The sequence below is a fragment of the Curcuma longa genome, chromosome 16, assembly GCF_044706935.1.
Source record: "Curcuma longa cultivar G26 ecotype Majalengka, Jawa Barat chromosome 16, ITB_CL_G26_1.1, whole genome shotgun sequence".
In the NCBI taxonomy this organism is placed as follows: Eukaryota; Viridiplantae; Streptophyta; class Magnoliopsida; order Zingiberales; family Zingiberaceae; genus Curcuma; species Curcuma longa.
In genome coordinates this window covers 3,733,637-3,749,502 of record NC_133876.1, presented here as the reverse complement: position 1 = coordinate 3,749,502, position 15,866 = coordinate 3,733,637, and the positions used below count along the sequence as shown (strand labels likewise).

Sequence of the window (15,866 nt, the reverse complement as noted above, 5' to 3'; positions counted from 1 at the left end):
AACTCCATTGAAGCTCTTCCGTTTATGCAAAAAAGGTTGTTTGAATCAAAATAAGACCAGAAAATCTGTCATTGACTGGAAACGATCGAGCGATCAGTCAAACAAATTCCTGGCGACGCAACTCAAATCATTGGAAAACATATAATTACAGTAGCAGTGGTTAAGAAGCCAACTCCTGCTATTGCATTGCGTATTATTTAAAGGGCACATGACCAATTATTTAGCAATCACCATCCTTCGTCGTTCTCCTTGCAAAGATAAAGGGAAAGCCACATTTCATTCTTTCACGTGATCCTTTGAATTTTATGGTGTGGAGGTGCTTTTAGGTTACTCTCATTTGTTGTTGTATTGTGTCACCTAACCGACCAAAGGTTTTTTTATTTTGATAATTCAAATATTTAATTTTTTAAATTGATTAATTTTGAAAGTAATTGATCTGGTATGTCATTCTGTAGTCAACGTTCTAGGATTGTCTTAACAATCGACCAATGGATGAAAATACTATACGTTGCACCAAAACTCCAGAAGCAACCAATCAAGGTTCTTGATTTCTGATTTTAATTAATAGGGTAAAAAAATCATAAGAGAGCTTCCCTTTATAATTTCAACAAAATGTGGAATCCACCATCTCAGTGGTGTGAGAATGTAAATTAAAAAACTATAGTTGACCATGATAAAAAAGGACATTATCTCGATTTCATCAAGATTCTGATCCATCGTAACTAACTCAACATGCCTCATTTGATATTTTCTATCAAATTTCTCCTTCAAAAGTGGCTTAAGTAGTTGCACTTTTACTTGCCCACACAAATAAATTGGGCCAAAAGCCCAACTAGAAGATCGATCATCCAAAACTATGTCAAGTAGCTCATCTAATACACTTTGTAATTTTTTTTATTTTATAAATTTATAATTCCTTTATTGAGATTTCCTAAGCAATATTTATACTTTGTAGCTTTTAATGCTCTATTTATTTAGTTGAAAGGACAGAAATAAAAATTATGAAACTATTTTACGATAGAAAATTGTTTTGCTTTTTCTTTTATGAAAGGGACAGATGAATTTACGAATTCATCTATGAATTATTTTTTAATCATTTTTTAATCTGTCTAAATCGGACAGATCCCTTTCAACTCCACTTAATTTCCATGTCAGTCAAAATTCTCAAACATCATATTAGGCTTCGCATGACTACGGGCGACGACCCCATGCCATTATAATCAATCATTATAAAAAAACATAGTTGATTAACTATGAATTTTAACAACGAATAATATTCGTCACAAATCTATAACTAAATTAGCGATGAAATATTATTTTATTGCCATTTAATAATAAATTTTATGACAAAACTAATTTAGTCTCAACTTTAACATCGTCATCAAATTCATCGCTAGAACTAATTTTGTCGCAAAGTTTATTGTTGATTGATGATGAAAAATACATTCATCGTAGAATTTTAAGGATCTAAAATTCCAACTCAATCCTAATCCTGTCATAGCTTCTCTGTCCCGCACACACACGATTGACGTCGATGTCGATTCTCTCCAACCCACAAAGCACACGACCCCTCGGGGTAAGATCTTATTCTCTACCTTCGTTTCCCTCTCCTGTCCAACTAGATCTAACCACGGTGCACCATCGCAGCCTGGTAACGAGGTCGGCCACGAACGTCGACGCAGCCTAGCGACGAGGGTGATCATGAAAATAGCATGTGTTAGATTTGAGAGATGTCCTAAGGCAATTGCCTTACGGTTATACTATTTATTGAATAAATAGCAATTCACTATTTGAGTGCACATTCCATATGTGTTTGATTAGGTATTAAACTCAAATACTGAATGTACGTAATACGATTCATAGCATGAGAGAATTTGTGATTGGATCACAACTCGTGAGCATCTTTACATGTGCAATTATGAATGTATTGAAATTATCCTTAGAGGAATTGATGAGTACGGATGCCATCAATTCTGTTGAGACTAGCACGTTTAAACTCCTTGGTTAGTGCAACTGATCTCACTGCTGGAGACATTGAATGTTGAGAGTAAAACGTGGATGCTGGTTAAAGGTAACCAGTTTATTGGAGTGACCTGCCTTGAGACTTTATATGGTTCTATATATATGACAATGAAGATCTTAGTGCAGCTTAAGTGCGATTTTCCTTTAACTTGTGGTATTCAAGTCACCTTGGTCATGGAGATTTATACTTTGACATCTTAAGCAAACATCTCCGAGGAGATATGGACCCGAGATAATTGGGTATAAGTCAAAGTGTCCGAAGGTGTTTGAATAGCCCACAAAGGATTCACCACTCCTTAGAAAGGAGACGTATACCCTACGGCCGCTTGTTAGAATTGTTACTAAAAGTTTTTAGCCAAAACATCACATGCCAAGCTTATGGTACTCTTGGACACATGTACAAATAACTTGAATTCACAAGATAAGAAAGTAAATTTGGGCTAAGTGTGAAGTAGTCAGCCTAGTGGGGGCTGACACACATAGATTATGTCCTGAACCGAACGGGTATAAGATGGTGAAAGGAACGAGACATATTTCATTGGAGCTGCTAAAAGGTTTAGAAATATTCTGGAATCAATCATTAAATTTTTGATCAATTGAGAATCATGATGTACTACTAGGTGTCGCTCATGATTGATTCATAATTAATGATTAATTATGAACTGCCAACATAATCGGGAACCTATTGAGTCACACGCACTACAAGTTCTCCGAAGGACTTAAAACGAGTTTAAGAATTAGATTCTTAGAATGAGAGAAAATAAAGTTTGGTTGGACTAGATAAAAGGCAAAATGATGGATCGAATCCGTCTTATTAAGACAAAATGAACGAAATTGATTTTGTTCAAATTAGAGATCGTTTGATTAGTGAACCAAATGATTCAGTTTTGAACCAAATTGAACTAACTTGGTTTGGTTCATGATGGAAGAGGTTTTAGTAAAATGGAAGCAATGAGGGGCTTCGTCTTAAGAAGATGAAATGAGCAAAACTGGTTTGGATCAAATCGGAGGTCATTTAGTTAGTAAACCAAGCGATTTAGTTTTGAACCTGGTTTGCTATAGTAACCATTTTAATTGCTACAGTAACCCCTAAAACTAAACCCGGTTCAATTTTTAGTATTTCGGTTTATTCCTAAATTAACCGAAGCCCAAACCTAAACTCTCGGTTTAAAAGCAACACTGTAGTTTCTCACGAAGGGGGCAATCACGATTTGGAATAGAGTCATCTTCTTCCTCGCGCCGTGCCACCTCTGCTCTGTCGTAGTCTCGCTGGCCGAGTGAGAACGGTGGTGGAGCGCCCTTCGCCGACCGCAAGCGTGGGAGAGGTAAGGAGCCAAACCCTAGCTCTTCTTCTCCCACGGCGCTGTGGCTGGCTGACCGCCGGCGTGATGGCGCCACCGGACCTACCAGCCGGGCATCGCGTGCTTCTGACCTTATTGGACAACTGACAACCCTAGATTTGCAATGTGTCATGAGTAGGGTTGCAAATTAGAATTTATAAATTTATCGAAAACCCACAACGAATACAAAATAAACGAAGTATAGGGGCCTCGAGTTATATTTTTTCCAAGGCTAGTAGAAATTTGTTTAATTTAAGCTTGAGTGTCGTGTTTTTTAGGTTTTCAAATGTAAAATGGGGTTTAATGTTTTTCAATTGAATTGTAAATTTGAAATCAGTAAATAAAACAATTAAAACTAGGTGTGAAACAATCTAAGTATCAACCTAAACTAAGTAGTATCCAAACAAGCCACAACTCTTCATAACACATACGAAATTTACCTACGAGCTTGAATGAAATCAAAAATCTAAACTAAGGTTTATGAGTCTAGAATGCAATGCATCGAAACAATTGGAAGTTGTTGAAACCAACCAGCTAAATCCTAAAATGCAATGAAAACACTTAAACTAAACTACCTGAATGAATTTGATACATCAAATTCAATTTGGCACGGAACAGTGAGTTGCAGAAACCAACAGTATCAGTTAGCCGAATGAATGCTTGTAAAATCTAGAAATCAAGAGCAATTCAAATAGAGAGTTTAACTACACGATCCAATGATTTAATCAAACAATTCGAATTCAAAATTGTAACGGAACTGATTAACAAGTTTCAGAAATGAAGTTTGCAGAAACAGAAAAAAAAAAGGATAGAACAAAATACAGAAATGTAGCATGGTTTCTTCCCTTCAACACGATTCCTTCTTGCCGTCACACAAGAATCAATCAAAGATCAGAAATCCTAGAATAGCTCCTCTCAATCCCAGCTCGAACTAATATGAAATCGACTCCAATCAGAGGCTTTTCTGAAACCCTCAGATTCCTCTCCAAACAGAGCCGAAACAGGATGAATGCCTCCAGCTGAAAATGCTTTGAATCGCTAGCTCATTGAAATTCAGGAACCCTCAAAAACCCTCGGAGAACCCCTCCTAATGTTCTTGAATGCTCTGGTAGATCAAATCCAAGGAATCCGGTTGGAAATGGTGGCGGAACTGGCTCCTCCGGCGAAACCCTCAATCGGACGAAACTTCCGTCAATTGGTGCCAAATTAGGGTCGTAGTTGCTCTCTGGAATCCGAGAATTAATGTGGATGAAGAAATCCGAGCTTTCCTAAAAAAAACCAACAAAAATTGAAGAAAAATGAAAGAAAACGAAGAAGATGGCGGCGCTACACTACTGCTACAGTAACCGCGATTTTGGTTACTGTAGCTTTCTCGTTAAAACTAGGGTACTGTAGCTATGGGTTCAGCTGACTTGAGTTCAACCCGGGTTAGCCTGTTTCAACCAAATTCACTCAATTTAGCTCCAAATTGGCTCCAATCCGCATGGGTTCCATCCTAATCGCACTTGAGTCTTGATTCATGAAGTTGGATCGATCAATTGGGTCAATCTTGGCACGATTCGATCTTGGTTGAGCTCGATCTTGGTTCAATTTGAGCCCTACAATCAATTAAACTCAATTAATACAAAATTTACCATTAAAACATGAAAATTATAATCAAGCCTCAAATTATGCAATATATCACAAATATAATCAAATTAAATCATTAAACAATTTATTTTCATGAAAGAACCCAAAATTGAATCGATAAAGTGCATAAAAGTCCTAACTCATCAACAACGTGCACTTCAGCTCCGCCTGACCTCGCCAGCTATCACGCGTAGCAACTTTCCCTTTGTGTTACTGACCGCAGGAACATATCCGTCGTCGATGCCCGATTGGACACTGCTGCCGATCGTCAGAGAAGGATTCCGTCGGAGGACAGGCCGAACCCGAGCCTTTCCTTCTTCCTCTTGGACGTTGATAACACTCATTTTCATAGTTTATTTTGGCTCTAAAACTTGATATTTTGACCCTCTCGTTGTGTAACTATTGAATATTAACACATATTGCGAGTAAGAACTTATTTTAGATCATATTGCTTATTCCTACAAATTTTGGGTTGAATCTAACATTTTTCATGTATATTTGTAGGATACTCAAAGAGCTATGAAGTTTGATGAAGTTGGAGAGCATTTGGACGTGTCTAGAGGTCATTTGGAGTGTTTCGGAGGCTCCCAGGGCCATTCTCCACCTCTCCAGGCCGTGCCCCACAAGCCAGGGCCGTGCCCCATGTTGCCCAGGCCGTGCCTCCTCTTAACACGGCCGTGCCTCCTCTTCCATTGGGTCATGTCTCGACCAGACTGCACTGCAGACCAAAACTAAAATGGCTATAACTTTTAGCTCAGATGGAACCACAGGACGTGCCATATATCAAAATGACGAGGACTTCAAGATCTACAACTTTGATTCAGAGGGTTTAGCGAAATTCGGCCTCTAAGATATGAGAAAAAGCCCCGCAATGCCACTTCTCCAGGCCGTGCTTAATAGGCACGCCCGTGCCTTTTTACAGAATACCAACTGCTCCAGGCCGTGCCTAATAGGCACGCCCATGCCTTTTTACAGAATAGCAACTTCTCCAGGCCGTGCCTAAGAAGCACGGCCGTGCCTCCTCTTGACACGGGCGTGCCTCACTTTTTCGGAATCCAAACGCGGCCGTGTCTGAGCTGGACTGCTCTACAGACTAAAACTAAAATGGTTATAACTTTTTTCTCCAATCGAACCATGGGCTGTATGACCTACCAAAATGAAGATAACTTCGAGATCTACAACTTTCATTCAGGGGGTTCAGACAGATTCGGAATCTAAGACATGGTAAAAGGCCCTGCAATGCATCACTTGCAGAAAAACCTGCAATTTTGGGGCCGTGCCTAAGAGGCACGGCCGTGCCTCTTCCACAGGGCCGTGTCCACTCTAGGGCGTGCCTCACGCCCGTGCCTCCCAACAGACGGGTGCTTGCCCCAGGCCGTGCCTAAGAGGCACGGCCGTGTCGCGGAGCTGTCAAGGGGGTATAAAAGCTGATTTTTGCGAAGAAAAGCTCATTCTCTCCTCGGGATTCGCCCTAGCCGCCGCCTACCTCCATTTCTTCATCACCATCTCCATTCATTGCCTCGGAGAAGAAGGCTAGAAGATTTTCTTTCTTAAATCCGACCACTTTCCATCCATTGCGGAGCAAGAGGACCTTCTTCTCCTTTGCATCATCTCATCCATCCACATCCTCTCCGGATTGCTTTGAAGTTGGAGATTCCTTCCTTCGGCGCATCATTCGTGGAGTCCGCTTCGCCTTGCATCCATCTTCGGCGAGAACCTTAGGGAGAATCATTAGTTTAATTTTTTTTCCCATTTTTAAGCATAGATTAGATTTTTGGCATATCAAGTGTTTGTTAAAATTCTCCTTACAGTTTTGAATGTTGTTTGTCCTTAGATTTCTCTTGCTTGTTTCTTTGTTCATGCACTTATTTACTTGTTGCACTCTTTACTTTATTAATGCAATTTGTTCTTGATACTTAGTGTTCTTTTCATTGTTTAAAATTAGAACTTAAGACAACAACCCCCCCATTCAATCCAAAAAGAGAAAAAAATCCAAATCCCCAATTGTAATAACCACTAGAATTACCACACACCGTCTACAATCGTTGGGAGACGACTCGAGTTGCCCTATACTATTTTAGTTAGGGGATTCGGTATTAATTAAATTGACGTGCTCATTTAGACGACAATCTGAGCTTACGCATCAGACGTGAGCATCACCGACCAAACATCTTCCTTCCCGCTGCCGACAGAACCTTTCTCCCACACCCGTTTCCTCTGTTCTGCCGTCGCCACCGCCTTTAGTGTGGATGATCGCCGGCTCACCCTTGCATCTCTTAGGCGTTGGTGGCCGCTGACCTTCTTACTATTTGTTGGAGAAGAAGCCCCGTGGGAGAGGAGGAGAAGAAGCCAAAAGAGAAAGCATTAGCCGACGTTGGACGCAGGCACGAGACTCTGTTTTGGCCTCGTGGGAGAAGAGAGGTAGATTATTCCATCATTTATGGAAATAGTTTTCGATCCTAATCGGAAAGAGTTTCTAGTTATTTGTCCTAAATTGGCGGTCAAAGGTTGATCATCAAAACTATATCAGGAATACGATTTCCGGTGATAGTTAGAAAGCCCCGAAACGATCGCGACAAGCGTTGTTGCGTGGTTTCCAGAATAAGACTTCTCTCGAATTGATCGTTATCGATCATCTGCTAGTATTAAGGACGATGATGCGACTCGTGGCTTCCGAAGCCGTTCAGATGAGAGCTTAGCGTGGATAACCAGTAGAGGCGAGATTTCGACGAGGACTGCTCAATTAATATCAACTCTGCTCAACATCATCATTCGCAAGGTATGCGTTTAGAACAATTTACTATTCTAAAAATTTTAATTTCCTGCCATGGCTTGTACATGTTATTTCCTATTTTACTATGCGTGTGTTGTGATAATAATTAGCTTAATTATTTATATATTTTCGCTGCGCACGTTTGTGAAACGTGTAAATAAACACATTACATCGGGACGATCTTAATAGTGGTATTAGAGCCTAATAGTGCAAGACCTATGCGTAAATTGGTTTTACGTGTAGTAGTTAGTCGTACACTACAAGAAAAACAGTCATAGACATCGGTTTTCCACCGGTGTCTATGAGAAAATCGACCGCTGTCTATGAAGGCGCTGTAAAAGGTCTGACATTTTAGACATCGGTTTGTAACCGGTGTAGTATCAATTAACAACATCGATTTATTTACCGATGTATCGACATCGTTATTTACCGATGTAATATCACTTTTAACGACAATGTAATATCACTTAACTTCCAAACCGATGTCATTGATGCTAAAACTGTTGTAATAACACTTAACGACAACGCTTCCAAACCGATGTCATTGAATCTAAAACTGTTGTAATAACACTTATTTTTTTATGTTGTTTGTAAATTATGATCGAGCAAGAGTGACATCAATCTAATTCCCAATAGTACAAAATTATCATAATATTATAAATTCACCCAACAAATCACAAATAGAAAAGCACCGATGTATTTAATCACCTCAATATTTACAAATAACCAAAAGTAACCAACACAAATATTCTTCTTGCAACATATTACACATTCCATGAAAAAAGCTAATAGAGATACACATCAAGTCAATATCCACAAATTACATTCCATGAAAATGTATGCATCCTCCATGCAAGGAAAGCCATCCATTGCTCATGCCACACAACACATTTTCTAATGTATAAAATTGACCATTGTGTTGACAATGTAGTCCAACTTAAGCTGAAGCCTTTAGGGTCACAAAATAGTGGAGTGTATCATATTAGTTCATGTTTTTTCTTGAAGGTTTGCTCAAGCCACCATCTGAAAAGAAACAATGCGATTGAACATAGGATGAAGCCTTTAGTGTAACAAAACAGTGAAATATATCAAATCAAACTAAAGCAATGTATTAGATCAAGCTTTATCTAAGCCCCACAAAGTTTTTCAATCAAAAATGATACAAAATAAACACAAAATAAGAGAAATTGTTTACCGGTGTAGTAATCAGGACCCTCTTAAACTTGTATTTCCATTTCATTCTTGTCCGTGTCTGCTTTAGCAAGACACAAAATCATTTCTTTGATATATATGAATAGCAGCAAAACTAACGTAACCAACTGAAATATAGAAAGTATTTGTGGCAATAAATGAAGATAGTGAACAAACATAGGAACAAATTGCATCATCTTGAAAGACTTCAAAATTAACTTTATGATCCATCAATTAATAGCCATGCTGAGTTATATTATAAGAAAAACATAATATGGATCCTTCTAAGTACTATTTTTTTTCATATGTCTGCATCTGAACCTTGCAGTCATTTAAGTGACAACTAAAGGGTTCTAGAACTTGTTGAACAAGTAAAGTGATAAAGCCAAGAAAAATTATATCTGATAGCTAATATGCATGTGTGTCTTACAAGTGAAAGCTTAAATATAGTTTCCATGCTCTTAAACAATCAGCTGCAAGGCTGCATATTTCTGTTAGCTGATAATATAGCTGGAGCATGAGGCAGCTCCAGGGAAGATGATTTGTTAAGTACTTTACGTTGCCCTCTTGAGGACGAGGAAAAAGATAAAATGTTGAAGGCATATGGAAGGTATCATCTATGCATGTTGAGGACTATGGATGACCTTGATGAAATAATAATACTAAATGCAAAGTTATCACATAATATTAACAGCCTACAAATAACCAATCCTCTAAGTCATTACTCTGCTGGTGGATCCAACCATGATGCTAATGATTTTTGAAAGTGGGGAAATGGTATTCTGACTTCAAAAGCAAACTAGTAAACTTGCAAGAGTATGACCTTCGTTGAATTTTTTTTTGCAGAAGTACAACTAAAGAAGCAACTTTGTAGAATTACCACTATAATAACACATTCCAAACATACTAAACTCTTTAACTTTCATCAGAATACAACTAGCATATTAAACCGAAACTACAAAGCTTTCAAAATTCGAATACCTTTCCTACTCAAATGTAATCTAGCATGCATTCAGCCCACTCGGATCGCACTTCATTAATTTCAACCGGTGAGTACTTGAGATTTGTAAACTGTAAAAACACATAAATAATATATTAGTAAAACTACGTACTAAAACATTTCTAGTTTAGTTGCTACATACAGTTCATATGGTCTATCCTGATTTAATTCACAATATGATTTATCAGCATTTCTGTGCTCATATGCAAATATTTTTTTTAACTCAAAATTCCACCATACATCTCACAGAGATACAAAGTAACCTATAACCAACTGGATCATGACTAATTGACTACTACTGAAACAGTACACAGTAGGAAAAATCCAAGAAAATCTCAAAGTCCAACAAAAATCTGCTAATCCCGTTGAAAAAAGATACGAATGAGTTAGTTGTCAAATTAAATATGCAAAATGGAAGATATTGTATTATTACCATTGATGGAAGTGATTCCTTGTCGCCAACTCCAAAATTTTCAATTATATCTTTCATATATCGCATGATATAAAAACCACATTGCTCCGCATCCGGTTGTCGAGGAGCCTATGTTAGAAAAGAAATATTTAAATAACTCCTTCGAGGACAGTGAAACAGTTGCTAATCACAAGGACATACCTTGACAACTTCCCATGTTGGTTGTTTTTTCCCTTTCCTTCCCGCCTCCGCATTATACAATTTCAAGGCCCTTCATGCATATAAGAGTTTATTGTATTGCCACATCAAAATAAAATCATGTTTCAACAAAGGTAAGAAAAGAACCCAAAAAACTTACATGTTGACCACATATTTCCAATCTTGATCATGAATGCGGTGTCTAAGAGGATCCAACAAATAAACAATCTCCTTTTCAACATTGAGGATAGTCAAAATCCAGTGAAAACTACTCAAAGAGATATAATTAGTGCATGCAATCGGACAAGTTCTCAAAATATGCAAGTGAGAGTGATATATAATGTTATTCTTACTCACCCAATATTGCATGGCACAACCACCAATTGGCCAGTTGAGGTACCAATTAGCCTACTGGTTAAGTAAGAAGCCCTTTTATTCAACTGTTCTTGGATGAAATCTTTATTCTGATTTCTTGATGGCACATACTCCACAGGCACTGGATCCACCAATCTGAAATCCTGCAGCAACATCTTTTCCTGCATCTTTCTATATAGATGCCTACAATTGGAAATTAACCCCAAAAAAATTAGGAAATCTAAATTAATGAAACACATAAATAAAGTCCAATATAATCGAAAGCATACCACATATACACAACTATGCAAGTGTCTGTAATTGGCATCAATTCACAAAAAGGAATTATGTCATCGCAGTTAACATGGATTGTACGCCCCATGCGGTTTTCCATACGAGTCACAGGATCCTTCTGATTTAGCAAATCGAACTCAACCTCTTTCAAATTCAACATCTCCGAGACCTTCTTCTCCTGCAAGTCAGGATCCATGGACATACTCTCGACCAAAGAGAACCCAAAGCTTACGCTGAGGGAAGCGCCCCTCGCCTTCCCTGACAGCCGAAAGCTTGTGCTCCATTTCCCAAACGCCTTTTCATCAACGAGCTCGTCGAGGGTGGACGGAAGCACACGGGTGAGGTCAACAAGGTGGTGCCCGAGGTCCAGATCAGGGGAGGCGCCACCCACCAGGGTGGGGTAGATGAGGAAGTGTCACGGCTCATACTTGGCCGTGCCACCCGACCCGCTACGGGAGGCGGACACTGGGCAGAGGTAGGTGAGCGTCTCGTCAAACTGGGCCCCACCATGGACCACGCGCGCGGGGTGCATGGCCACCGCGACAGCAACGGGATCGGTGGTCCGGCGCCAGTGGACGACGAGCGCGGCGCTGGCGAAGGCCGACGGAAGCCCATCGATGGAGTGCACGCAGAGGGTGAACTAGCAGTCGAAGCGGCGGTGGTGGCTGCCTATGTGGGAGAGCGCTTTCTTGATAGGGTTCCAGCCCCAACGAGACGACGATGATCCAGCCTTCTTCTTCTCCCTGTTCGACATGGACGAAGAGGAAGCAGGATTGGGGGCGGATCGGCCAGCTGACACGGAACGCCGACCGGCGCTGGAGGAGGAAGGGAGGAGCCGGGGCTGGTTGGGTTGCTTCGGATCGACGGAGAGGGCTTTGCTAAGGGCCTCAATCTCATGGAGGAATCGAACGTTGCCGTTGAGATCGCCGCCTCCACCGCCGCTTCCGTAGGGATTTCCCTTGCCGGAAGTAGGTTTCTGCAGCATCAGACCTTCTGTTTACTAGAGAGGAGGAGAAGAGGGAGACGGAAAGTATTCAGGGTGCCTTCCTACTTCGATGTTAACATGGAGCTGGAATATCATCACGATCGTCAGATAGAGAAACCACTACCTCATCAACCAAGGGCGGAAGAAAGAGGCCGGGAGAAGACGGGCTTCGTCGCTGATGGAGCAGGAGTGGGAAGCGCAAACGTCGGATTTAGGGGTTTTGGAAGCGCGCAGTGGAAGTCGGGTTTAGGAGTTTTGGAAGCGCGCAGTGGAAGATCAGCGAGATGTAAAAATATTTGGGGGGAGAGAGGGAAAGAAAAAAGTGAAAATATACAACGATTTTAAATCGTTGTTATAGCTTCCAAAACCGTTGTTGTCGTTACAAAAAAGCGCACATAGACAATGGTTTTCAAACCGTTGTCGTAGTCTTCAAAAATCGTTATTGTAGTCCCAAAATAGTGGACATAGACAACGGTTTTAAAACCGTTGTTGTAGCCTCCAAAAACCGTTGTCGTAGGCTCCAATCAACCTCTCAAAGACATCGATTTTTGTTAAAACCGTTGTTAAAAAGTAAAAGACATCGGTTTTGACATAAAACCGATGTCTTTTGAGTGTTGTTAATTACCGATTTTCTTGTAGTATATACGTGTTAATGTGTTAACAATCTGATGTTTATGCGAACATTCAATTAGTTGATAGCATAATGTGATAGTTATGTATATATGATACATAATCGGTATATGATACCTACTATTGTAGCTAAGAATGACTTGTTGGACTCTCTCCAAGGTTGTTCTTATCTATATATAGATATCAATCCATTTGGAGAATACCTACAATCTCTCGGATTCAAAGTAAGGGTTTTTGAATTCGTAAAATAAATGAGATCAATTAATGTATGTAAATACATTGTAAATTATCTCTCTTATTTACTCGATTGTATTTTTAGATTTAATTGATTACGCATATTATCTTTTATTGCGCATAATTTAGGATACTAATAATTTGATTGACCCTAAACTTTAGGACTGATATAAGAATTTGAGAATTGTTCTCAAATCCAAAAATTGCAAGTTTTATCTAGTGTTCATAAAAAGAAAGTAAGCATGTGATGTCTCTTCCGCTTGATGTATTTTTGTAAATGAATGTCATATTGTTTCCTCGTCCACAAGGGTATTGGATACTGAGTAAGACTCTTATATATGTGATAATATATAGCCTAAGGAATAGTAAAAGACTTGTTTGAAAATTATTACTATGTTTGATTTTAATAAATAATATACTTTCTATTTCTTGTTTAAATAAAAAAGGTCCTATTTGATTTTAAGTAATAATTATTGTTACCTAATTTGTAATAGAGTTCTTTATGAGACTGAAATATTAAGTAATAGTGTATACGTGTTAGATATTTTCAATGAGGCATTCAATATCGAAATAAACAACAAGCGTGCTCGAAAAGATAATTAATTAACCTCCTATTCATGAAATTATCGTCTTGACCATATATAAGTAAGAAATGCATGATCGAACTTCAAATGGTTGACAATTTGGAATCATTTGAATTATATTCATTTGATATATGCAAATCATGCTTTAAAGGCAAGATGATTAAATCACCTTTTACCGGAAAGGGTGAACTAGTAGGAGAGTTACTTGGCCTTACATATACCGATGTGTCTAGTCCAATGCTAACTCAAACACGAGGAGGTTATAACTAGAGCTGTCAAACGGACCAACCTACGGCGGGGTGAGTTAACCCATAGCGGGCCCATCATATGGCAGGGCGGGGCGAGCCGACCCACCAATTGGGCGGGTTGCGAAATCTCCAATCCAACCCAACTCAAGGCGGGCCGCAGGTTAGGCGGGCCAACCCGCGGGCCTGTTAAAAAATAAAAAATTATTAAAAATATTAAAAATTAAAAATTTTAATTATAATTTAAATTGATTAAGTTGAAATTTTTAAGTTTGAATTATAATTTTTAAGCTTGAATTGTAATTTAAATGGATCAAACTCACTAATTTATTAAGTTTTCTACTTTAATTTTAAAATTTAAAATAAATAAATAAACTTTCTCAACCCGTGAGCCAACCCAAGCCCGCCGCGGGCCAACCCACGTGGATCGCGGGCCTAGGCGGACCAACCCATCTGAACCCATCTTAAAATGGGTTGATAAAATTTCAACCCAATCCTCCTAAATTACTTGGTGAGGCTGGCCAACCCGACGGGCCTAACTCAAATTGACGGCTATAGTTATAACTATTTCATTATCCTTTATCGATAATCGTTCATGATTGAAGTATTTATATTTATTGAAGTACAAATCTGAGGTCTTTGAGTGGTTCAAAGAATTCAGAATTGAAGTAGATAAACAACTTGATAAAAGTATTAGAACACTTTGATCCGATCAAAGTAGTGAATACTTAAGTCAAGAGTTTCAGATTATCTAAGAGACAATGGAATATTGTTTCAATGGACTTCGTCGTATACACTCGTGCGTAACGGAGTATTGAGAAGCGAAACCAAACCTTATTGGATATGGTGAGATTAAAGACAAATCATGCAATTCTTCTAAGAACATTTTAAGCAACGCACTTGAGACAACTGTTTACTTGTTAAATAGAGTCTTGACTAAGGTAGTCTCTGCTATTCCATACGAAATATGGAATAGTAAAACCTCACTTATCTTACTTGAAGATATGAGGTTGTCCTACTTACGTGAAGATGATGTATTAGATAAGCTGGAAGCTAAATCTAATAAATGTCTATTTATTGGATGCCCTAAGGAAACAAAAGGTTACTAATTATATTCTCCTGTGGTTTCTAATTTTTTTCGTATTATTGGTGATATGGTAAATGTTGTTAGATCATCTTGCAAACATTTTGAATGTTGTGGTAAATATTATTGGATCTTCCGACTTTTAATTTCTTTTAATTGTGACTGCGGCAATAGAAAAAGTATTTCTACCATGAGAATTGTGAATGATAGATTACGCAATTAAATAAGTGATGATTAAATAAATGATAGTTTTATTATCCACGTAGAGAAAAATACATTTCTAATAGTTGATAATGAAACTATTATATAAAAATTTTCAAAATATGAAAACTCAAAAAGATAATTGTAAACTAATTATTTTATAGTGCTTTATGATTATAAAATTATATATTATATATTTTTTATTAATTATATTATATTATTATCTACACTAAATGAAGACTCTAATTCTGTCTCTATTTTTTAAAATGATAATAGATATTATTTGATGATTATAAATGACTATACAAAATAAATTTGAGTTTACGTTTTAAAATAGAAGGACAATATCCTAGAAATCTTATTTACCTTTTATACCTGAGTAGAAAATGAAAAATGCCGTATAATTAAACGCCTTAGATGTACATTTAAATATAAAGGATAATTTAAAAAGTTTTTTACAATAAAAATATTTAGTTGAGTATTCTAATATTAGTAGGACTTATAAAGTTTATAACGAGAGTTTACAGTCAGACCCGATTCATTGAATGAATAATTGCCTGCCTGCCTGCCTTTCTTTTCTGAGCTGTTAGATTAGATAACCGTTCCTTCCTTCGACTCGCCCCGTTTTGAAAACCCCGCCCGCTTCCGCTCCTCTCCTCTCCTCTCAACTCCCCCTCCTCAGTCCTCGTT

The 15,866-nt window shown here is 38.3% G+C and overlaps 1 long non-coding RNA gene across 2 annotated transcripts; it reads right to left on the bottom strand.

Moving 5' to 3' along the window:
- Nucleotides 1–8,478: 8,478 nt before the first annotated feature.
- Nucleotides 8,479–11,118, bottom strand: LOC141848128 (uncharacterized). 2 transcript variants are annotated; one of them, XR_012603471.1, is made up of 3 exons: nt 10,923–11,118; nt 8,960–9,016; nt 8,479–8,787 (listed from the first exon to the last, which is right to left on the bottom strand). It is a non-coding gene; the product is annotated as an uncharacterized LOC141848128 (long non-coding RNA). The 2 variants fall into 2 exon arrangements; XR_012603470.1 differs by lacking the exon at nt 10,923–11,118 and adding an exon at nt 9,937–10,346.
- Nucleotides 11,119–15,866: the final 4,748 nt, after the last annotated feature.